We start from the raw sequence: 25,380 nt of genomic DNA, 5'->3' as shown, positions 1-25,380 counted from the left end.
GAGGAAGAACACAATGTAGAGTTCACTCCACCACAGGTGACCGAACACAGGAACCAAAGGGAGGAGAGCCCAGTCACTGTGGGCAGTCCGGACAGGCCTGAGGCACCGCAAACAGCAGACACTCAGGCCAGCGCCCAACAACCGGAGCCCCAACACAGGCGCTCTACAAGGGAGTGTAAACCACCAGAGAGACTCAACCTGTGATCCCAATAAGACATTGTGGGGGGGGGGGGGGGTGATGTCATGTATTCAACCAGCATTGTAACCCATGTATAATCTGACCTAAGTTGTACACTGAGAACACTGACCACTAGGTGGTGATCTTGTGGGAGACACTCCTAACCGAGACCTTCAGATATAAAAGGGGAAGTTCCACCCACTTCCACCACTTGAGTGCTATGGAATAAAGGACAGATCACAGACTGACCTCTCAAGCATGGGCCTCGTGTGCATTTATACTGTATAGTAAGGACGTATTAGATAATATATAAATACCGACACTAATAGCAGCAAATCATTATTTAGTAACAAACTCGGCGTCTGGTCAGATGCAGGCGGGCAGGATTCGGAAACAAGGTACCTTCATTTCATCATAAAAAGTTATAACGGATGTCACAACACAAAGTGAGCTAAAACTAATTAAACCCCATCTATCACCAATACACGCGAACTTTTTTGTATTGAAGGAAATCCAGATTTGCCAGTGGATTAGGGATCGATTGGAAGCAATCGGGATAAATGGGTCATTTTCCGGTTGGCAAACAGTAACTAGTGGGGTGCAGCAGGGGTCAGTGCTGGGTCCTCAACTATTTACAATCTATATTAATGATTTGGATGAAGGGACTGAGTATAATGTAGTCAAGTTTGCTGATGATACAAAGATGGGTGGGAAAGCAATTTGTGAGGAGGACACAAAAAAATCTGCAAAGGGATATAGACAGGCTGAGTGAGTGGGCAAAAATTTGACAGATGGAGTATGATGTGGGCAAATGTGAGGTTATCCACTTTAGCAAGAAAAAAAAAATAGAAAAATAGATTATAATTTAAATGAAGAAAAATTGCAAAGTGCTGCAGTACAGGGGGACCGGGAGGTCCTTGTGCTTGAAACACAAAAAGTTAGTGTGCAGATACAGCAAGTAACCAGGAAGGAAAATGGAATGTTGGCCTTTATTGCAAGGGGGACAGAGTATAAAAGCAGAGAAGTCCTGCTACAACTGTACAGGGTATTGGTGAGGCCACACCTAGAGTACTGCAGACAGTTTTGGTCTCTGTATTTAAGGAAGGATATACTTGCATTGGAGGCAGTTCAGAGAAGGTTCACTAGGTTGATTCCGGAGATGAGGGGGTTGACTTATGAAGATAGGTTGAGTAAATTGGGCCTATACTCATTGGAGTTCAGAAGAATGAGAGGTGATCTTATCGAAACGTATGAGATAATAAGGGGGGGGCTCGACAAGGTGGATGCAGATTCAGCAACAGTTGTGAAAGGCGCTATATAAATGCAAGTTCTGAGACTGGGATTCTCCCTCCATTTATTGCCGCGGTTAATCAGTCCCAATTTTCCAGTGGGAGATCAGTGCAAAGTTCAGTGCTGTGCCCAGCTGACGTTTCAAAAGCATTTCAACACTTCAAGCCAATTTTCCCAATGAATTCCTGTGGTTGACATCAAACATTGACAGAGAGGGAGTAATCATTAACGCTCATCCTGTTGGATTCCGTGGCTCATTTCCACAGTATGGTCCTTTTTCTTTTTAAAAGAAAAAAAAAAACTCGAGCAAATATTTTCTGGTCAGAAAATTTCAAAATGGATCTACACACAGGCAGGAATCCGGCAAGGATATGTTAAGCATTCATGCTAAGGATGTACCAGTTAAAAAATACACAGCTTTTCTTCCCCCCCCCCATTCTTCTCTGAAGACTCTTGACTCCTTGCTGGTACCAGTATACAATTCCACAAATCTCGATGGCCTCTGGTGTCTCAGTTCGCGACACGGAAGCCCCACCACTGAATCTCGCCACAATCGCACAAGAAAGTAGGTGGGTATAATCCTTCAAGTGGGAGCTGGTGAAGCTACCTCATGAACCCTGCCCTACTTCTCAGCTTCAGTTGCTGAGCAAACGTTTGCAGAGAAGTGCTCAGGGGGAGAACGTCTGGAATGTGTGCAATTTGCCACCTGCGTTGCAAACTCCCTATTTGAGCGCCGCCATTCTGTGCCACACACAGTCGCTCCTGCAGCTGCACATTAGATGGAGCATCAGAAGCCCCCCCACCCCCCCCCGGGCTACAGATCCCCATACCTAAAACCTACAGCTCATGCAACCATGGGGAGGAATTCGGCATGTCTGGACTTGCCGTGAGAAAGCCACTGATTGAAAGAAAAATGAGGATCGAGAGACACCACTGTCGCCCATCTGGAGGGCCCAAAAGATCCAAGATGAGAAAATGGCACTAGGGCACCTAAAGCTTGTTCACTGAACTCTCCTGGTGAGGAAGGCAACTGTGTTTTGAAGACTTCTTGCCCCTACGCAAAAGGTTTCATTTGGGGCCCTTACATTTTACTAGACCATAAAATGGAAATGAATTTGGCCAGAATCTCCTGTCCCGACTGTTAGTTAGTTCGGTCGGTAGGTAGGTTAGTGTCATGTATTCACTTTTGGGATCACTAGCCACTAGATGGAATCATTGTTGGAGGCCATTGGGCTGCATGCGTGTGTGCAGCCCAAGTATAAAAGGCCAGCCATTTTGGATATTAGTCACTTTGGGCCTTAAGCAAAGCCAAGGTTATACCTCTTGGAGTTACAGTGCTCAGTCTAATAATTATTGCATACACAATAGTTAGTTAGTTAGTTAGTTAGTTAGTTAGTTAGTTAGTTAGTTAGTTAGTTAGTTAGTTAGTTAGTTAGTTAGTTAGTTAGTTAGTTAGTTAGTTAGTTAGTTAGTTAGTTAGTGTCCCTCATGGCACATGAGAAATGTACAAGATCCTGAGGGGGGGCTGGATAGGGTAGATGCAGAGAGGATGGTTCCCCTCGTGGGGTAATCTAGAACTAGAGGACATAGTTTCAGAATAAGGGGTCGCCGATTCAAAACAGAGATGAGGAGGAATTTCTTCTGAGGATTGTGAATCTGTGGAATTCGCTGCCCCAGAGAGCTGTGGAGGCTGGGTCATTGAATATAGTCAAGGCGCAGATGGACAGACTTTTGGATATTAAGGATATCAAGGGATATGGGATCAGTGCAGGAAAGTGGAGTTGAGGTAGAAGATCATCAGCCATGATCTTATTGAATGGCAGAGCAGGCTCAAGGGGCCGAATGGCCGACTTCTGCTCCTAATTCTTGTGTTATGTCGCAACGCTGTCAAATGGGCTTCAGTTCCCACCGAGGCAGCTCTCTGAACTGAAACATACGATGGCACCTGACCAGAGATTTCACCATGGGCGACTCTCCGCTTGTGGGCAGACCAAGGGCTGGTTTGAAACTGCCCCATATGGAGTCATACTGCTCCTTGGAGGATGTAGTATAAGGTGTGCCCCACATAAGGGTGGAGACGGGAAACTGTTTGGCTTGGTCAGGTTCAGCTGAAACCGCATTAACATTGACTAATGAGGCAGGAGGCAGCCCCTGTGCCTTATCATATCCTAAAGCCCTCTGCACCCTCCTGAGCTGAGAAAGGGGTGGATTGATATTGTTAAGTACCTCCCACACTTGCAGAAACGGTAGTAGAGTGATAATGTTACTGAATTAGTAATCCAGAGGCCTGGTCTAATGATCCAGACACACAAGTTCAAATCCCACCATGGCAGCTGGGGAATTTAAATTCAGTTTATTTGTAAATCTGGAATTTAAGAAAAAAAGCTAATAATAACAATCATGAAATTTGTTGTAAAAACGCATCTGGTTCACTAATGCCCTTTAGGGAAGGAAATCTGCCATCCTTACCCAGTCTGGCCTAGAGGGAAGTGACCAGGGGCCCAGGAGAGGCGTGAATCTGGGGCCCAGAGGAGGAGAGGGCCCAGGGGCAGCACGGGCCCAGCCCACACTGCGATATGTGCGCGCACTAGGTCCGTGCAGCAGAGCTGGTCTCCAGTTGTCCTGGTTAACCCTTGCCACTGGACCAAGACCGAGCTCTGTCAAGCCTGTGTGGTGGATGGTGTGCAACCAGCCACCACACGTTAAAAAAATCCACGCACAGGCATCTTCCACCCTTCAGGATGTAATTCGGGATCTGGAATATTAGGTCATTCATCGAAACACCTATGAACTCATCCCTTTTTGGCGTGGAAGCAAGTCAACCTCGTTTCAAGGGACCCCTATGATGATGATGGTGACTCCAGACCCACAGCAATGTGGTTGACTCTCAACTGGCCTCTGAAATGGCAGCTCACCACCATCTTGGAGGTCAATTAGAATTGGGAAATAAATGCCAGCTTTGCCAGCGACGCCCATATCCCCCCAGGAACGAATTAATTAAAAAAAAAAAGAAGAGCTCTCCTGCATAACTGGAATGTATTTGCTTTATGGGTTCTTTGCTTAAGAATCCATAGCAACACATAGCTATTAAGAACGAGTTGGTTTATCAGCAAAGGTTTAACAATCACACTACACATTACCAGGCTCACAGCCACATGCCTCATCATGGCTCCCCCGAACCCAACTGGCTGGGGTTTTATTTAGTCTTGTGAACATCACGTGACTGGCTAAGCCACTGCCAACGCAACAGCTCTACAACTCTTAATTATAACTTTAAGCCAAGTGCACTAAAACTCGCAAATTAATAAATAGTGAAGGGAAGCTTAACAAATCAAATTAAAATTCTATTCCTTGGTGTACTCCAGTCCCCATCTGTGGCGGAAGGCCACAAGCGTACTACTAGACACCGCAGGCAACAGCCCTACAACTATTCTGCTGTTAACAATAAAAAACATTAAATTAAAGCCAAGTGCCCCCTGATTAAAGGGGGAGGGGGGCACACTCCAAACACTTTCAAACAAGTGCCCCCTTGGTTTTTTTTTGAAGGCACAAAAAACACAAAATTATAAAAGTGCCCCCTGGCTAAAGCAGGGAGGGGGGGAGGCACTAAAACCGACACAACAAATTAAACTTTAGACAACAAACATCAAATTAAAGTTTGGTTGCCAGGGGTGATGATGCACTCCAGTGCACACCTCTCACGGAAGACCGCGAGCGTACCGGTGGACACCGCGTGCTCCATCTCCAGGGAGACCCTGGCCTGGATGTAGGCGCAGAAGAGAGGCAGGCAGTCAGGCTGAACGACCCCCTCGACCGCCCGCTGCCTGGACCGGCTGATGGTACCCTTGGTCATGCCCAGGAGCAGTCCTACAAGGAGGCCCGCTCCTCTCCGCACAGGGTGCCCAAAAGATCAGGAGAGTGGGACTGAAGTGCAACCAGGCAACAGCCCTACATCTCTTTTTGTTGTAATCAATTAATCACGTGCCCCCTGATTAAAGAGTGGGGGGGGAGGGAAAGAGACACAAACATTTTCAAACAAGTGCCCTCTTGTTTTTTTTTTACAAACCTGTGAACATACTCACAGGTGCATACATTATAATTTTCTCCATCATCTTTGACAAGAATTAAGGTTTTGTTCCTTTTCAAAGAAAGAAATGATAGACTTGCATTTATAGTGCCTTTCACAACCACCGGATGTCCCAAAGCACTTTACAGCCAATGAAGTACTTTTTGAAGTGTGGTCACTGTTAATGTAGGAAACACGGCAGCCAATTTGCACACAGCAAGCTCCCACAAAACAGCAATATGATAACGACCAGATAATCTGTTTTAGTGATGTTGATTGAGGGATAAATATTGGCCCCCAGCACACCAGGGATAACTCCCTTGCTTTTCTTCGAAATAGTGCGATAGGATCTTTTACGTCCAGCTGAGAGAGCAGACGGGGGCTTCGGTTTAACGTCTAATCCAAAAGACAGCACCTCCGACAGTGCAACACTCCCTCAGCACTGCACTGGGAGTGGAGGGGGTTCCCTTATAAATTCAAGTAAATGGACAATACCGATACTCTGTATAGTCCCCTCCACAAAACACCCATGTTTAAAATGGGCAGTCACGTTATATTGGCCAAAGTTGAAGAACTATTACTCATTTGCATCAAAGCCAGCTGAAGTGCTCAGTTTATTTTGGTCAGAAACAGCTGTGTTTACTCACTAGTTCCAATAATTCCAGAAAACCTCATCCTTAATCTTTGATGTGGAGGAATTGAGGCAAATAGCACAGATACAGATAAGGAGTAGGCTACATGAAGGAGAAAGGACAAGCTGATGGGGATGAATGAAATAGGGTGAGAGGAGGCCTGTGTAGAGTTATAAACACCGGCATCGACCAGTTGGGTCAAATGGCCAGTTTCTGTGCTGTACACTATGTAATCAAAACCATGAGGGGTCTGGGCAGAGTAGAGAGAGAGAAACTATTCCCATTGGGGGAAGGGTCGAGAACCAGAGGACACAGATTTAAGGCGATTGGCAGAAGAACCAAAGGCGACATGAGGGAAAACTTTTATCCGCAGCGAGTGGTTAGGATCTGGAATGCACAGCCTGAGAGGGTGGTGGAGGCAGACTTGATCGCGGCTTTCAAAGAATTGGATAAGTACCTGAAGGAAAAAAAATTGCAGGGCTACGGGGAAAGCGACATTGTGTGTGTCTTCTAACACTCCTGTGAAGTGCCTTGTGACATTTTACTACGTTAAGCACCTTATAAAAGTTGTTGTTGTTAAAGGCGCTATATAAATACATGTTGTTGTCGTAGTAGCTGAATTTGCCGACAGAACCAATCGGTTCAGGCAGTAAATCACTGGAACAAAGTTGTTGGGGGCCATTTCGGAGAGCTGGGATGCGGCACTCGGTAAATAGAAAACGTTCTTTCCTTCTGACTGAATCATTCCCGCTGCTAATCTGTGCTGAATAAACCCTTCCCCAGATTTGACTGAACTTGCAGTCGACATTATCCGTTACATTTCCTCCGGTCATTTCAATAACCGGACAAGAAAAATTGCAAAATATTTCAATCTTCGTTTACAAATTAAAGCCAGCCAGAAATTGTGTCTCAAAATACAACTGTCAATAAGTGAGCACAAGGAAATAAAAAAAAAGTAATGCATGTAACAGTAATTGATTATATCTAGTATTTTATTTTTTTTTATTCGTTTACGGGATGTGGATGTCGTTGGCAAGGCCGGCATTTATTGCCCACGAGGTGGTGGTGGTGAGCTGCCTTCTTGAACCGCTGCAGTCCGTGTGGTGACGGTACGCCCATTGTGACACTTCCTTACAGCAGTTTAGTACAACTGAGTGGCTCGCCAGGCAAGAGTCAATCACATTGCTGAGAGTCCAGATGGGTTTTTACAACAATTCAGTGTTAGTGTCAGCTGTGGCTCAGTGGGCAGCACTCGCGCCTTTGAGTCAGAAAGTCGTGGGTTCAAGTCCCACTCCAGGGACTTTGAGCACATAAATCTAGGCCGACACTGCAGTGCAGTGCTGAAGGCGCGCTGCACTGTCAGAGGTGCCGTCTTTCGGATGAGACGTTAAACCGAGGCCCCGTCTGCTCTCAAGTGCACTGAAAAGATCCCAGTGCACTATTTCGAAGAAGAGCAGGGGAGTTCGTCCCGGTGTCAATATCCATCCCTCAATCAATGTAACACAAAAACAGGTTAGTTGGTCATTATCACATTGCTGTTTGTGGGAGCTTGCTGTGCGCAAATTGGCTGCCGCATTTCCCACATTACAACAGTGACTACACTCCAAAAGTACTTCATTGGCTGTAAAGCGTTGATCAAGCTTTTGGTCACCTCATCTAACGTCTCCTTCTCTGGAAATTTAATGTCAGACGACACTTCTGCGAAGAGCCTTGGAACATTTTACAACATAAAAAAGGTGCTTATGTTGAATAGTCTGCTGACACTCATTGCCAACGCTCGCACAGGACGCAAGCACTACTTGGGTCAGGTGCTGAAGGTTTGCCAACAGCCATGGAAACATATCCCAGGCTAGAAGAGGAAGGGAAAAAACAGCCACTTGAATTTGGATTTGGATTTATATAGCGCCTTCAACATAATGAAACATCCCAAGTCCCTTCTGTCATGTCTGAAATGCACTTATGAATGACTCCACAAGTCAGTCAATGTGTTGTACTCAATCTGTAGTGACCTTGATCCTTTATTCATAAATTCAGAGTGAGGCACAAAAGCATGGTGGGCAGTCTTTTATACTGGGCTCTGCACATCTATGCAGGTGACCCCCAGGTCTCCCACTGCAGTGCCCTCTGGTGGACAGCCTCTGCCCCAGGGCAGGAAACCCCAGTCTCCACCAGTTGCACCCTCTAGTGGTGCCAGCATAGTATATACACAGTGTAAACCTTATTGATAGTACATCAAGTAACAAGTCTCCATCTTATGCAACTATACAGTGACTACACAGAGAGTATATCTATAGTCTGCATATATAACAGCTTCACAGGAGTATTGAGAGATAAAAAATTTAACACAGCCGCATAAGTAGAAATTAGCGCAGGTGACCAAAAGCTTGGTCAAAGAGGTAGGTTTTAAGGAGCGTCTTGAAGAAGAAAAGGAGAGGTAGAGAGGTTTGGGCAGGAAATTCCAGCGGTTGGGAACTAGGCAACAGAAGGCCACCAAGGGTTGAGCGAATATAATCAGGGATGAGCAAGAAGTCAGAATTTAAGGAGAGCAGACATCTCGGGGGGTGTGCGAGGGGTGTGGGAGGGGCGCGTTGTGAGGCTGGAGGAGATTACAGAGATAGGGAGGGGTGAGGCCCCCGGGAGGGATTTGAAAACAAGGATGAGAATTTTGAAAATCGAGGCGTTGCTTAACTGGGAGCCAAATGTAGGTCAGCGAGCGCAGGGGGTGATGGGTGAACGGGACTGGGAGAGAGTTAGGACATGGGCAGCCGACTTTTGGGAAGAAAAGAATTCAGGATTGTGACGGTTATCCAGCAAAGTCTCACGTGAAAATACACGTCAAAGGTTTGGAAGCTGCATGGAATCCTCTCACCGAGACTAGAGCCTTGGAACGCAGTCCCTGGCATCTGCTCTAATTACACATCTGGAGTCGACAGATTATTGGTGTCAGAATCACAATATTAGCAACTCCGCAGCCAACATTGCCAATTAAGGAATAACTTACTCCCTTTGTAAGTGTTCAAGGATTTTGCCAAGAAGTGCATCAACTTCAGTCAGGATCTTTACAGGTGGCCCACTGTGAAGAGAAACTCACAGCATCTGCACTAGACGGAACAGATAGCGGAACAGAAGAAACCCTTCGCAAGAGAAAGAATGTCAATAGACATCAACTACAGGTTGCACCTCTCCAGTCCGTGACTCTAATCCGGAAACGTCCGCGGTCTGGCGTCAGTCCCGGCTTAGAAATAGAGATATTTACAGCGCAGAAGGAGGCCATTCCAGTTCCTCGTGTCCGCGCCGGCCGACAAAGAGCCCCACGGCCCTTGGTCAGCAGGCCTAAAGGTTACATATAAACCTATGAACAATGACGGAAAGGCAAAGAGCATCCAGCCCAACCAGTCCGCCTCACCACAACTGCGATACCCCTCATGCTGAAACATTCTACACTCCACCACAACCACGCTTTCCCGCGCTGTTCAGGGAGGATCGATTGTAGACAACGACTAAATGCTGCGCAGCGGCCTTCCTTCTGTGCTGCGCATGTGCAGAGCGCTTGCGGGTCGTTGGTCCCAACCACGTCACACTGATAGAGAATTCAAACAGGCTGTAAAATTCACAGACCCCAAGTCAAGGCTGCTACGTGCAACTCAGCATGTTGCATTAAGTCATCAATCAACTTGACATTTTAGGACCTTGGGTAGCGAGCCAATTAAAAAGGTTAACAGACTATCAATTGAGCCAATAAGGTCAAAGGCGGCGAGTTCTTTTCTGTAAATTGAACCAGGTATAAGTACAGCCATTTTGGCCATGTGGTCTCAGAAGGACAAAGGCCTGGCTTAAAGCCAAGAGCTTGTTGCTGCTACCAGAATAAAATTACATTAAAACTACAACCGGAGTTCGTATTTCATTGGAAATTATGAGATCTAACACACACCCTGCGATGGGACCGAATAGATTCGCTCATGCGCAAAAAAAAAAAACCGCGCAAATCCAGCTTCGGGGCCGGGAACCAGACAGCTGCCTCCATCTTGTTTCGAACTGGCTAGAGCTGGGGAGGAAAGGGGGGGCAGACAGGGTGGAGGACACTACCTTAAAATAGAACAAACCAGCATGGAGAGCGCGCGAGGATCCAGAGTTTCGCAGCCTGAGCCGGAGTGTGGCAGACGCGTTCAGGAGCCCGGGCTCTGTCTACAGGTACCGGTAAACCTAGGTCCGGCGTGACCTCCCGTGGTTCCGTAAACTCTCCGTTCCGGCACCGGTCAGGTCCCAAGGGTGCCGGACCAGAGAGGTCCAGCCTGCATTATCAAATCTTCAGGATGTCCCAAAACCTGTCGCAACCAATGAATTACTTCCTCCTTCACATCAACACTTCAAAAAAGTACTTCATTGGATAAAGAGCACTTTGGGACGTCCAGAGGTCATGAAATATATTCTTTTTTTTAAAAAAATACAATAAATGTTGCTATGTAGAGAAATGCAGCTGAGAAACAGGGGAGGTGCCATCGAATGCGATTTTTTTAAAACACCAAGGTTGGCACGGTAATTCAGGAAGAGAGACCAAGCTTCAACAATCACACAAGAGTCGAGACAGGATACAACTGGAAGTCATTTTGTACTTTAGCGTGTTAAGACACAGAACAAATTCATTTCCCACTGGATTGTATTTAACCAGGAATGCAAATTCGAACACAAGTACTTAAGAGTTAGGAGCATTAGTCGGCCATTCGGCCCCTCGAGCCTGCTCCACCATTCAATGGGATCATGGCTGATCAACTCCACTTTCCTGCACTGTCCCCATGTCCATGATTCCCTTGATCAGCTCCGCTGGGCAGGGCCACATAGTTTGCATGCCAGACACGAGACTCCCAAAGCAAGCGCTCTACTCAGAACTCGTCTACGGCAAACGGGCCAAAGGTGGGCAGAGGAAACGTTACAATGACACCCTCAAAGCCTCCCTGTTAAAGTGCGACATCCCCACTGACACCTGGGAGTCCTTGGCCATAGACCGCCCTGTGGAGGAAGTGCATCCGGGAGGGCGCGGAGCTCCTCAAGTATTGTCGCCGAGAACATGCAGAAACCAAGCACGGGCAACGGAAGGAGCGTGCAGCAAACCAGGTTCCCTGCCCACCCTTTCCCTCAACGACTGTCTATCCCACCTGTGACAGAGACTCTGGTTCTCGTATTGGACTGTTCAGCCACCTAAGGACTCATGCTAAGAGTGGAAGCAAGTCTTCCTCGATTCCGAGGGACTGCCTATGATGATGATGAATATTCAAAAATTTATCGATCTCTGTCTGGAGTCGAGAATGCCAAAGATTCACCACCCTCCGAGTGAAGAAATTTCTCCTCATCTCAGTCCTAAATGGCCGACCCCTTATTCTGAGACTGACCCCTGGTTCTAGACTCTCCAGCCAGGGGGAAACATCATCCCTGTATCTACCCTGTCAAGTCCTGAAAGAAGTTTGTATGTTTCAATGAGATCATCCCTCATCCTTCTAAACTCTCAGGAATATAGACCTAGTCTACTCAATTGCTCCTCATAGAATAATTCCCCCCCATCCCAGGAACCAGTCTGGTGAACCTTCACTTCAGTAGCACACTCGCCTCGGAGTCAGAAGGGCGTGGGTTCAATTCCCATTCCAAAGACTTTGAGCACAAAAAAAACCCTGGGCTGCCACTCCCAGTGCAGTGCACTGTCGGAGGTGCCGTCTTTCAGATGAGACGTTAAACCGAGGCCCCGTCTGCTCTCAGGTGGACGTAAAAGCGCCGATGGCACTATTTCGAAGAAGGGCAGGAGAGTTATCCCCGGTATCCTACCCAATCTTTATCGTTCAATCAACATAAAAAAAATTATCTGGTCATTATCACATTGCTGTTTGTGGGAGCTTGCTGTGCGCAAATTGGCTGCCGCGTTTCCCACATTACAACAGTGACTACACTCCAAAAGTACTTCATTGGCTGTAATTTTTTTTAATTTTTTTTTAAATGTCCAATTTCTTTCAAGATCAACTCTAACGCCAAAGATCACTTTGCGCCAATATATTTGATCTTGGGCCAAAAGGCCGAGAGGCGAAGTTGCACCGTTCCTGGAAATATTGCAATACCAGGTGGGTGCATGGAGTGGACGGGGCAAGCCCCTGATCCAGCTCCCTGTCCAAAAATCAATTCAATATCATGTCCCCATAGGGGATATTAAACTGATAAGAACAGATACTACACTTGACCTTAGCCAAAAGGCCGAGAAGCGATTGGCTGTAATGCGCTTTGAAACGTCCGGTGGTCGTGAAAAGCATTATATAAATGCAAGTCTTTCTTTCTTTCCCTCAATGGCAAGCATATCCTTCCTTAGGCAAGGAGACCAAAACTGTTCACAATACTCCAGGTGCGGTCTCATCAGGGCTGTATATAATTGCAGAAAGATGTCTTTAGTCTTGTACTCAAATGCTCTTGTAATGAAGGCCAACATACTATTTGCTTTCTTAAATGCTTGCTGTATTTGCAGGTTAACTTTCAGTTACAATTGCTGTACAATAACAAGCCCATAAGTGCACCTTTACCTCGGTGCAATTAAAGCTGTGGGCACGAATGCCTGTTGTACAGGAATATATTGGTGGGAAACACGTGGTCGGCCAAGGATCATCACTCGGTGTGGCACCATTGCGTCTGGGCAGAACAGGTTTCACAACATCAGTGAGAGCAAGGATTAGTCGAGAGGCTGTATGAAGGCAGGGTAGGGTGGAGGAGGGAAACCAGTCAGGAAAAGGATCTTATGGCCAGATTAAGGGCGCTCAGAAAAAGTAGCGCGATCAACAACAACATTGCATTTATATAGCACCTTTAATGTAGTAAAACGTCATACGCTCCTGTGAAGCGCCTTACGACACCAAGCCACAGAAGGAGATAACAAAGATACAAGGGCAGACGACCAAAATCTTGGTCAAAGAGGTAGGATTTAAAGGAGTGTCTTAAAAAAGGAGGAACGAGAGCCGGGGAGGTTTAAGGAAGAAGTTCCAGAGCTTGGGGCCCAGGTAGCTGAAGGCACGGCCACCAATGGTTGAGCGATTATAATCAGGGATGCTCAAGAGGGTAGAATTGGAACGCAGACATCTTGGGGGGGGGGGGGAGAATTGTGGAGCTGGAGGAGATTACAGAGATAGGGAGGGACAAGACCATGGAGGGATTTGAAGATGACGGATGAGAATTTTTTTTTTGGTTAAATCGAGACGTTGCTTAACCGGGAGCCAATGTAGGTCAGCGAGCACAGTGGGTGATGGGTGAGCGGGACTTGGTGCGAGTTAGGACACGGGCAGTCGAGTTTGGAATTACCCCAAGGTTAGGAAGGGTAGAACGTGGGAGGCCGGCAAAAAGAGAGTTAAAAACAACGTTGGATTCCTTCCCGCCAATTTCCTCCTCACCCTTCCTCAATGCATTAGCTGGCGTGTGGTCTGAAAAGAACAGTAGTTTTGCTAAAGTGCCCTTTGCCCATGTGTGTGTCTTGACCATGGAAGGGGATTCGCCTGCAACAGGCATCATAAGCCTGAGCTCACCCTCGGTGGACAGCTATACATGTGCAGTTCCATTAGCGGGCGTTCACTGGATCGCGATCAGCAGCTGAATTCCACCTCTGTAACCCGAGGAAAATTGCCATGCCAGGACTGAGCAGACTTAGCGTGAGGCAGAGTGGGAATCATGGAAACAGCCACCACCTCGAGGGCTCAGCTACTTACCGGGTAAACACGCTTGAAGAATTTTACTTGAGCAATATCTTCCTGACAAAATGTTTCTCTCTGAATGCGAAGAGTATTCGTAATAAGGTGGACGAATTAACTGCGCAGGCAGCTATTAACGAATATGATATAATTGGGATTACGGAGACATGGCTCCAGGGTGACCAAGGCTGGGAACTCAACATCCAGGGGTATTCAACATTCAGGAAAGATAGACAAAAGAAAAGGAGGTGGGGTAGCGTTGCTGGTTAGAGAAAAAATTTAATGCAATAGTACGGAAGGACATTAGCTTGGATGATGTGGAATCTGCATGGGCAGAGCTCCGGAATACCAAAGGGCAGAAAACGCTAGTGGGAGTTGTGTACAAACCACCAAACAGTAGTAGAGGGGTTGGGGACAGCATCAAACAAGAAATTAGGGATGCATGCAATAAAGGTACAGCAGTTATCATGGGCAACTTTAATCTACATATAGATTGGGCTAACCAAACTGGTAGCAGTGCGGTGGAGGAGGATTTCCTGGAGTGTATTAGGGATGGTTTTCTAGACCAACATGTCGAGGAACCAACTAGAGGGCTGGCCATCCTAGGCTGGGTGATGTGTAATGAGAAAGAACTAAATAGCAATCTTGTTATGCGAGGCCCCTTGGGGAAGAGTGACCATAATTTGGTAGAATTCTTTATTAAGATGGAGAGTGTTACAGTTAATTCAGAGACTAGGGTCCTGAACTTAAGGAAAGGTAACTTCGATGGTATGAGACGTGAATTGCCTAGAATAGACTGGCAAAGGATACTTAAAGGGTTGACAGTGGATAGTCAATGGCAAACATTTAAAGATCACATGTATGAACTTCAACAATTGTACATCCCTGTCGGGAGTATAAAACGGGGAAGGTGGCTTAACTGTGGCTAACAAGGGAAATTAGGGATCGTGTTAAATCCAAGGAAGAGGAATATAAATTGGCCAGAAAAAGCAGCAAACCTGAGGACTGGGAGAAATTTAGAATTCAGCAGAGGAGGACAAAGGGTTTAATTAGGAGGGGGAAAATAGAGTATGAGAGAAAGCTTGCTGGGAACATAAAAACTGACTGAAAAAGCTTCTATAGATGTGAAGAGAAAAAGGATTAGTGAAGACAAACGTAGGTCCCTTGCAGTCAGAATCAGGTGACTTTATAATGGGGAACAAAGAAATGGCAGACCAATTGAACAAATACTTTGGTTCAGTCTTCACAAAGGAAGACAAAAATAACGTTCCGGAAATACTAGGGGACCGAGGATCTACCGAGAAGGAGGAACTGAAGGAAATCCCTATTAGTCAGGAAATTATACTAGGGAAATTGATGGGATTGAAGGCCGATAAATCCCTGGGCTGATAGCCTGCATCCCAGAGTACTTAAGGAAGTGGCCCGAGAAATAGTGGATGCATTGGTGCTAATTTTCCAAAAGTCTATCGACTCTGGATCAGTTCCTATGGACTGGAGGGTAACTAATGTAACACTACTTTTTAAAAAAAGGAGTGAGGGGGAAACGGGTAATTATAGACCGGTTAGCCTGACATCAGTAGTGGGGAAAATGTTGGAATCAATTAAAGATGAAATAGTAGCAGATTTGGAAAACAGTGACAGGATCGGTCCAAGTCAGCATGGATTTATGAAAGGGAAATCATGCTTGACGAATCTTCTAGAATTTTTTTGAGGATGTAACGAGTAGAGTGGACAAGGGAGAACCAGTGGATGAGGTATATTTGGACTTTCAAAAGACTTTTGACAAGGTCCCACACAAGCGATTGGTGTGCAAAATTAAAGCACATGGTATTGGGGGTAATGTATTGACGTGGATAGAGAACTGGTTGGCAGACAGGAAGCAGAGAGTTGGGATAAATGTGTCCTTCTCAGAATGGCAGGCAGTGACTCGTGGGGTGCCGTAGGGCTCAGTGCTGGGACGACAGCTATTTACAATATACATCAATGATTTAGATGAAGGAATTGAGAGTAATATCTCCAAGTTTGTAGATGACACTAAACTGGGTGATGCTGTGAACTGTGAGGAGGATGCCAAGAGGCTGCAGGGTGACTTGGACAGGTAAGGTGAATGGGCAATTGCATGGCAGATGCAGTATGTGGATAAATGTGAGGTTATCCACTTTGGTGGCAAAAACATGAAGGCAGAATATTATCTGAATGGCAGCAAATTAGGAAAAGGGGAGGTGCAACGAGACCAGAGTGTTATGGTATATCAGTCATTGAAGGTTGGCATGCAGGTAGTGAAGGCAGCAAATGGCATGTTGGCCTTTATTACTCAGGGATTTGAGTATAGGAGCAAGGAGGTCTTGCTGCAGCTGTACAGGGCCTTGATGAGGCCTCACCTGGAATAGTGTGTTCAGTTTTGGTCTCCTAATCTGAGGAAGGACATCTTGCTATTGAGGGAGTGCAGCGAAGGTTCACCAGACTGATTCCCGGAATGGCAGGTCTGACATGAGGAGACACCAGATAGACTGGAGTTTAGAAGAATGAGGGGATCTCATAGAAACATAAAATTCTGACGGGACTGGACAGGTTAGATGCAGGAAGAATGCTCCCGATGTTGGGGGGAGTCCAAAACCAGGGGTCACAGTCCAAGGATAAGGGATAAGCCATTTAGGACCGAGATGAGGAGAAACTTCTTCACTGAGAATTGTTAACCTGTAGAATTCTTTACCGCAGAGAGTTGTTGTTGATGCCAGTTCGTTAGATATATTCAAGAGGGAGTTAGATGTGGCCCTTATGGCTAAAGGGATCAAGGGGTATGGTGAGAAAGCAGGAAACGGGTACTGAAGTTGCATGATCAGCCATGATCTTATTGAATGGTGGTGCAGGCTCAAGGGGCCAAATAGCCTACTCCTGCACCTATTTTTTATGTTTCTATTGTGGGCCAATCATTGATGGAGCATATAACATTGATAGAGGTAGGTTGGAACATCAGGGACAATCCCGGGACTGGGGGAAAGAGAGAAGTGGGACACGATCCCAGGATTCATGAGGGAAGATGGACACCAGAAAAAAAACTGCTGGGGGCGGGGGAGGGGGGGATCGGAGGGTGGGAGAAAAGGACAAAGATCGGAAAACCATGTTCACTTCACTGCCTTTGGCAACCCTCTAGCATTTACAATCCTGTGCAAAACAACTCCGATCGCAGGCTTAATTAACTTTCCATTGCGAGAGAGCATTAAGATTTTGTTCGAGTTCCCTCATTAGTTTCATCGGGCAGAGAATAGCTGACTGTTCAATGAAAGGTGGCCATTGTAATCAAATTGAGCTCAGGAACACCGCTTACTATTGCAACTAATGTTTTGCAAAACAAAAAATCAAGAGCCATCATCTTATTACTTCGCCCCGGCAAGATTGCAAGAAACATTCAATAGCCTTACTTCGCCTCTCTCCCTCACTTTCCTCCTTCAAGACGTGCCTTAAAACCTACCTCTTTTGGCCAAGCTTTTGGTCACCTGCGCTAATTTCTCCTCGAGTGGCCCTATGTCAAATTTATCGGCTTTGTCTTATAACACTGCTGTGAAGCGCCTTGGGATGTTTTACTAGTTAAAGGCGCTATAAGTTGTTGTTGTTGTTGTGGAAGGAGTTAGAATGGTTATAGCACACAAGGAGGCCATTCGGCCCGTCGAGCCCGTGCCGGCTCTCTGCAAGAGTACTTCAGCCAGTCCCACTCCCGCCCCGCAAAGTTATCGCCACTCTGCACCTAGAGAAGTTCTCAGCAATAAATCAGGTTCGATTCTGGAGAAAGCCGGAGCGATGATCCCAGCCATGACTCACCAATACAAATCAGAATGGGTCGTTAAATAAACCGGCTCATGACAAATTAATGGAAGTAAAATCAAATGAAATACACCAGTAATGGTCACTCAACATTTATTCCAAATCAATTACTTTCATAAGAACATAATAGGAGTAGGAGTCGGCCATTTGGCCCCTTGAGCCTGCTCCACCATTCAATATCATGGCTGATCTTCTACCTTAACTCCACTTTCCTGCACTGTCCCCATATCCCTCGATTCCCTAAATAACCAAAAATTTATTGATTTCCATCTTGAATATACTCAATGACTGAGCCTCCACAGCCCTCTGGGATAGAGAATGCCAAAGATTCACCACCCTCAGTGAAGACGTTTCTCCTCATCTCAGTCCTAAATGGCCGACCCCTTATTCTGAGACTGTGACCTCTGGTTCTAGACTCCCCAGCCAGGGGGAAACATCCTCCCTGCATCGACCCTGTAAGAATTGTGTGTTTCTCAATGAGATCGCCTCTCATTCTTCTAAACTCTAGCGAATATAGGCCCAGTCTACTCAATCTCTCCTCATAGGACAATCCCCCCATCCCAGGAATCAGTCTGGTGAACCTTTGTTGCACTCCCTCAATGGCAAGTAAGGAGACTGTACACAATACTCCAGGTATGGTCTCACCAGGGCCCTGTATAATTGCAGTAAGAAGTCTTTATTACAAGAGGATTTCAGTATGAGTAAAGGCCAACATACATAGAAACATAGAAAATAGGTGCAGGAGTAGGCCATTCGGCCCTTCTAGCCTGCACCGCCATTCAATGAGTTCATGGCTGAACATGCAACTTCAGTACCCCATTCCTGCTTTCTTGCCATATCCCTTGATCCCCCTAGTAGCAAGGACCTCATCTAACTCCTTTTTGAATATATTTAGTGAATTGGCCTCAACAACTTTCTGTGGTAGAGAATTCCACAGGTTCACCACTCTCTGGATGAAGAAGTTTCTCCTCATCTCGGTCCTAAATGGCTTACCCCTTATCCTCAGACTGTGACCCCTGGTTCTGGACTTCCCCAACATTGTGAACATTCTTCCTGCATCTAACCTGTCAAAACCCATCAGAATTTTGAACGTTTCTATAAGGTCCCCTCTCATTCTTCTGAACTCCAGTGAATACAAGGCCAGTTGATTTAGTCTTTCTTGATAGGTCAGTCCCGCCATCCCGGGAATCAGTCTGGTGAACCTTCGCTGCACTCCCTCAATAACAAGAATGTCCTTCCTCAGGTTAGCAGACCAAAACTGTACACAATACTCCAGGTGTGGCCTCACCAAGGCCCTGGACAACTGTAGCAACACCTCCCTGCCCCTGTACTCAAATCCCCTCGCTATGAAGGCCAACATGCCATTTGCTTTCTTAACCGCCTGCTGTACCTGCATGCCAACCTTCAATGACTGATGTACCATGACACCCAGGTCTCATTGCACCTCCCCTTTTCCTAATCGGTCACCATTCAGATAATAGTCTGTCTCTCTGTTTTTACCACCAAAGTGGACAACCTCACATTTATCCACATTATACTTCATCTGCCATGCATTTGCCCACTCACCTAACCAAGTCGCTCTGCAGCCTCATAGCATTCTCCTCGCAGCTCACACTGCCACCTAACTTCGTGTCATCCGCAAATTTGGAGATACTACATTTAATCCCCTCGTCTAAATCATTAATATACAGTGTAAACAGCTGGGGCCCCAGCACAGAACCTTGCGGTACCCCACTACTCACCGCCTGCCATTCTGAAAAGTACCCATTTACTCCTACTCTTTGCTTCCTGTCTGACAACCAGTTCTCAATCCATGTCAGCACACTACCCCCAATCCCATGTGCTTTAACTTTGCACATTAATCTCTTGTGTGGGACCTTGTCGAAAGCCTTCTGAAAGTCCAAATATACCACATCAACTGGTTCTCCCTTGTCCACTCTACTGGAAACATCCTCAAAAAATTCCAGAAGATTTGTCAAGCATGATTTCCCTTTCACAAATCCATGCTGACTTGGACCTATCATGTCACCTCTTTCCAAATGCGCTGCTATGACATCCTTAATAATTGATTCCATCATCTTACCCACAACCGATGTCAGGCTGACCGGTCTATAATTCCCTGTTTTCTCTCTCCCTTCTTTTTTAAAAAAGTGGGGTTACATTGGCTACCCTCCACTCGATAGGAACTGATCCAGAGTCAATGGAATGTTGGAAAATGACTGTCAATGCATCCGCTATTTCCAAGGCCACCTCCTTAAGTACTCTGGGATGCAGTCCATCAGGCCCTGGAGATTTATCGGCCTTCAATCCCATCAATTTCCCGACTAATAAGGATTTCCCTCAGTTCCTCCTCCTTACTAGACCCTCTGACCCTTGTTATATCCGGAATGTTGTTAGTGTCCTCCTTAGTGAATACCGAACCAAAGTACTTGTTCAATTGGTCCGCCATTTCTTTGTTCCCCGTTATGACTTCCCCTGATTCTGACTGCAGGGGACCTACATTTGTCTTTACTAACCTTTTTCTCTTTACATATCTATAGAAACTTTTGCAATCCGTCTTAATGTTCGCTGCAAGCTTCTTCTCGTACTCCATTTTCCCTGCCCTAATCAAACCCTTTGTCCTCCTCTGCTGAGTTCTAAATTTCTCCCAGTCTCCGGGTTCGCTGCTATATCTGGCCAATTTGTATGCCATTTCCTTGGCTTTAATACTATCCCTGATTTCCCTTGATAGCCACAGTTGACCCACCTTCGCTTTTTTATTTTTATGCCAGACAGGAATGTACAATTGTTGTAGTTCATCCATGCGGTTTCTAAATGTCTGCCATTGCCCATCCAGTCAACCCCTCAAATATCATTCGGCAATCAATCCTAGCCAATTCACGCCTCATACCTTCAAAGTTACCCTTCTTTAAGTTCTGGACCATGGTCTCTGAATTAACTGTTTCATTCTCCATCCCAATGCAGAATTCCACCATATTATGATCACTCTTCCCCAAGGGGCCTCGCACAACGAGATTGCTAATTAATCCTCTCATTACACAACACCCAGTCTAAGATGGCCTCTCCCCTAGTTGGTTCCTCGACATATTGGTCTAGAAAACCATCCCTTATGCACTTCAGGAAATCCTCCTCCACCGTATTGCTTCCAGTTTGGTTAGCCCAATCTATGTGCATTTTAAAGTCAACCATTATAACTGCTGCACCTTTATTGCATGCACCCATAATTTCTTGTTTGATGCCCTCCCCAACATCACTACTACTGTTTGGAGGTCTGTACACAACTCCCACTAACGTTTTTTGCCCTTTAGTGTTCTGCAGCTCTACCCATATAGATTCCACATCATCCAAGCTAATGTCCTTCCTAACTATTGCATTAATCTCCTCTTTAACCAGCAATGCTACCCCACCTCCTTTTCCTTTTATTCTATCCTTCCTGAATGTTGAATACCCCTGGATGTTGCGTTCCCAGCCCTGATCATCCTGGAGCCACGTCTCCGTAATCCCAATCACATCATATTTGTTAACATCTATTTGCACAGTTAATTCATCCACCTTATTACGGATACTCCTTGCATTAAGACACAAAGCCTTCAGGCTTGTTTTTTTAACACCCTTTGTCCTTTTAGAATTTTGTTGTACAGTGGCCCTTTTCGTTCTTTGTCTTGCGTTTCTCTGCCCTCCACTTTTTCTCATCTCTTCTGTTTTTTGCTTTTGTCTCCTTTTTGTTTCCCTCTGTCTCCCTCCATTGGTTCCCATTCCACTGCCATATTAGTTTAACTCCCCCCCCCCGCCAACAGCACTAGCAAACACTCCCCTTCAGACATTGGTTCTGGTCCTGCCCAGGTGCAGACCGTCCGGTTTGTACTGGTCCCACCTCCCACAGAACCGGTTCCAATGCCCCAGGAATTTGAATCCCTCCCTGCTGCACCACTTCTCAAGCCACGTATTCATCTGTGCTATCCTGCGATTCCTACTCTGACTAGCACGTGGTACTAGTAGTAATCCCAAGATTACTACTTTTGAGGTCCTTTTGCTTTAGCTTCTGACTACTTTAAATATAGTTAGTAAGGAAGCACTGTGGCAGAGAATACTGGAGAATTGACTAATGCTACTTGGATAGTTGTTCTCTCTAACCCTTGTGCTCCCCCCTTTCTCGCCCTCTCCCTCCCTCCCTCACACACACGCACACTGAGTATGGAGAACAGCTGGTGTGTGAGGAGCTCAAAGCCTCCCTTGACCACCAGCCACCTCAAACATGCAGATCCACCGATTCAAGGACCTTGGACAAAAAGGCAACAGTCTGATGGCAATACCAAGGATAAATTCGGGTGGATTTCGACCTAATCCCTCAATAGGCCACTGAGATTGAGGAACCCTTGGATGGGCAAGATCAATGATGAGGACCTGCTGCCTTGTGCACCACGACATATAAATGGAGGCACCTGGGATGCTGTTCGATACTTTAGGTTCAGAAGTTTGGTTAATCTGGTGCTGCAGTTTGAAGATAATCCTCTGATAGAGGTGCGTTTATGCGATGTACGAGATAAACCGGGACCCTTCATTCTCACTGGGGAGCGCGCTCTCGCCTTTTAGTCAGAAGATCTGTGGGTTCCAGTCCCACTCCAATAACTTGAGCACATAAATCTAGGCCGACATTCCCAGTGCAGTGCTGAGGGAGTGCTGCACTGTTGGAGGTGCCGTCTTTCGGAGGAGACGTTAAACCTCTCAGGTTGACATTAACAATCCCACGGTGCTATTTCGAAGAAAAGCAGGGGAGTTATCCCCGGTGTCCTGGGGCCAATATGCATCCCTCAATCAACGTAACAAAAACAGATTATCTACTCATTATCACAGTGCGGTTTGTGGGAGCTTGCTGTGCGCAAGGTGGCTGCCGTGTTTCCCACATTACAACAGTGACTACACTCCAAAAGTACTTCATTGGCTGTAAAGCTCTTTGGGACACCCACTGGTTGTGAAAGGCGCTATATAAATGCAAGTCTTTTTAGTTCTGGTCTCACCCACAGGAGGAAACATCCTAACACGGCTGCCCATTAGAGCCCCTTCAGAATGTTGAAGACCTCAATCAGGTCACCACTCAGTCTTTTTCTCGCTGTAGAAACAAGCCCCAGACCCATAAATTGCAGAGAGGGAAATAAGCTCAACAATTCAGCCTGAAAAGAACGCTGTAAAGTGAGAAGGCAGAGGGAAGGACCCAGTGAGCTTTGTATCTTCAACTCACCCTGTTGTGATGAGCACCCAATGCGATCAGTTGGTGCCAGTTGAACACCATGAGGTCGGCAAGTTGACCCTGGCAGTACCAGAACTTGCTCGAACGAGTGGGCATAAAGCAGAACTGGCAAAGACTTGGGCATTGACAAGCCTCTCAACCACACTTTTGATTTTGTGATGGGGCTCAGCATTTCGGAGAATTTTGATACTGTTAAACGTTGCAGAAGAGCTTGCAGTGATTGCCTATAACTTGATTTAATCTTCGTAATTGGTGCAACTGAAATGAGTTACACAACCTCTTTAATCTCTTAGTTGGAAGAGGATTAAGCCAAATCCTTTGCGCATTGTTTCTTTAAATCACATTCCTACTGTGAAGTTAGTTAGTTGAAAGACAGACCTGCATTTATATAGCGCCTTTCACGACCACCAGATGTCTCAAAGCGCTTTACAGCCAATTAACTACTTTTGGAGTGCAGTCATTGTTGTAATATGGGAAATACAGCCGCCAATTAGTACACAGCAAGCTCCCACAAACAGCAATGTGATAACAAAAACAGATTATTTGGTTGTTATGTTGATTGAGGGATAAATATTGGCCAAGACACTGAGGATAACCTCCCTGCTAGTCTACGAAATAGTGCCACGGGATCTTTTACGTCCACCTGAGAGAGCAGACGGGGCCCCTGTTTAACGACTCATCCGAAAGACGGCACCTCCGACAGTGCAGCCAGCGCTCCCTCATCATAGGCAGTCCCTCGAAATCGAGGAAGACTTGCTCCCACTCTAAAAGCAAGTTCTCAGGTGACTATACAGTCCAATACGGGAATTACAGTCTCCGTCACAGGTGGGACAGACAGTGGTTGAAGGAAAGGGTGGGTGGGGAGTCTGGTTTGCCACACGCTCCTTCCGCTGCCTGCGCTTGTTTTCTGCATGCTCTCGGTGACAAGACTCGAGGTGCTCAGCACTTTCTCCACTTGGGCGGTCTTTGGCCAGGGATTCCCAGCTGTCGGTGGGGATGTCGCACTTAATAAAAGAGGTTTTGAGGGTGTCCTTGAAACATTTCCTCTGCCCACCTGGGGCTCACTTGCCGTGTCGGAGTTCCGAGTAGAGCGCTTGCTTTGGGAGTCTTGTGTCAGGCATGCGGATAAAGTGGCCCGTCCAATGGAGCTGGTCGAGTGTGGTCAGTGCTTTGATACTGGGGATGTTGGCCTGATCGAGAACACTGACGGTGTGTCTATCCTCCCAGGGGATTTGCAGGATCTTGCGGAGGCAGCGAAGTGGTATTTTGAGGTGTCTGCTGCATATAGTCCACGTCTCTGAGCTATATAGCAGAGCGGGTATCACTACTGCCCTGTAGACCATAAAGCTTGGTGCCAGATTTGAGGTCCTGGCCTTCAAACACTCTCTTCCTCAGGCGACTGAAGGCTGCGCTGGCGCACTGGAGGCGGTGTCATCAATGTCTGCTCTTGCTGATAGTAGGCTCCCGCGGTATCCATCAGCACTGCACTGGGAGTGTCAGCCTAGATTTTTGCACAAGTCCCTGGAGTGGGACTCAAACCCACAACCTTCCGACTCAGAGGTGAGCATGCTACCCACTGAGCCAGAGCCGACACTCCCAATGACACTTCATTACAACCAATGAAGTACTGTTGAAGTGCAGTCACTGTTGGAATGCAGGAGGCCATTGACGATATGGGGGAAAATCTCCACGGGGTTCCCTGATCTCTCACCGGAACATCGGTTCACGCCTATCTTCCCGAAGTTGCAGCCGGCGATCAGGGAAATTCTATCCCTTTACCTTGGGCTCTCAGCAGCCATCGGGACTTGTTGCTATCACGTCACAACAGCTTCCTACAAGGGCCGCTTGATCGGCAGATGAAACGCTTCAAGGACACGGTTATGTATGTAAACTTTACCAGTGTGTAAGACTTGCCACCAGGGGGCACACCTGTGGGAGACCCAAGGGTCACCTGCACACCCTGAGCAAGCAGGTATAAAAGGCAGTCTACTATGCTGCTTCCTCACTCTTGGAGTTACATTAAAAGAGACCACGGTCACAACAGTTGGAGCTTACAGTATACAGTTATTCGGAATATAAGACACCCTCAAAGCCTCTTTGAAAAAGTGCAACATCCCCACCGATACCTGGGAATCCCTGGCCTAAGATCGTTCACAGTGGAGGAGGAGCAGCATCCAGGAAGGCACCCAACACGGAGTCTCTACCCCGGGAGCACGCGGAGGCCAAGCGCAAGCAGTGGGAGGAGCACACGGCAACCGAAGCCCCCCCCCCCCACCCACCCGTCCTTCCAACCACTTGCGACCGAGACTGTAAGCCCCACATTGGACTCATCAGTCCCCCGAGAACTCATTCTTAGTGTGGAAGCAAGTCGCCCTTGACCCCGAGGGACTGCCCAAGAAGATGACGATGAATGTGGTGACCTGGCTAGGTTTGGCCAC

The 25,380-nt window shown here is 46.7% G+C and overlaps 1 protein-coding gene and 1 pseudogene across 1 annotated transcript in view; both read right to left on the bottom strand.

Annotated features, from left to right (window-relative positions):
- The window catches only part of camsap3 (calmodulin regulated spectrin-associated protein family, member 3), a 224,681-nt gene that overhangs the window by 115,990 nt on the left and 83,311 nt on the right, over window positions 1-25,380 (bottom strand). The window lies entirely within an intron of this gene.
- Window positions 12,234-12,412, bottom strand: LOC139238026 (U2 spliceosomal RNA; annotated as a pseudogene).

Source organism: Pristiophorus japonicus, chromosome 24, assembly GCF_044704955.1.
Source record: "Pristiophorus japonicus isolate sPriJap1 chromosome 24, sPriJap1.hap1, whole genome shotgun sequence".
Classification (NCBI taxonomy): domain Eukaryota; kingdom Metazoa; phylum Chordata; class Chondrichthyes; family Pristiophoridae; genus Pristiophorus; species Pristiophorus japonicus.
This window is presented reverse-complemented; position numbering and strand designations above follow the sequence as displayed.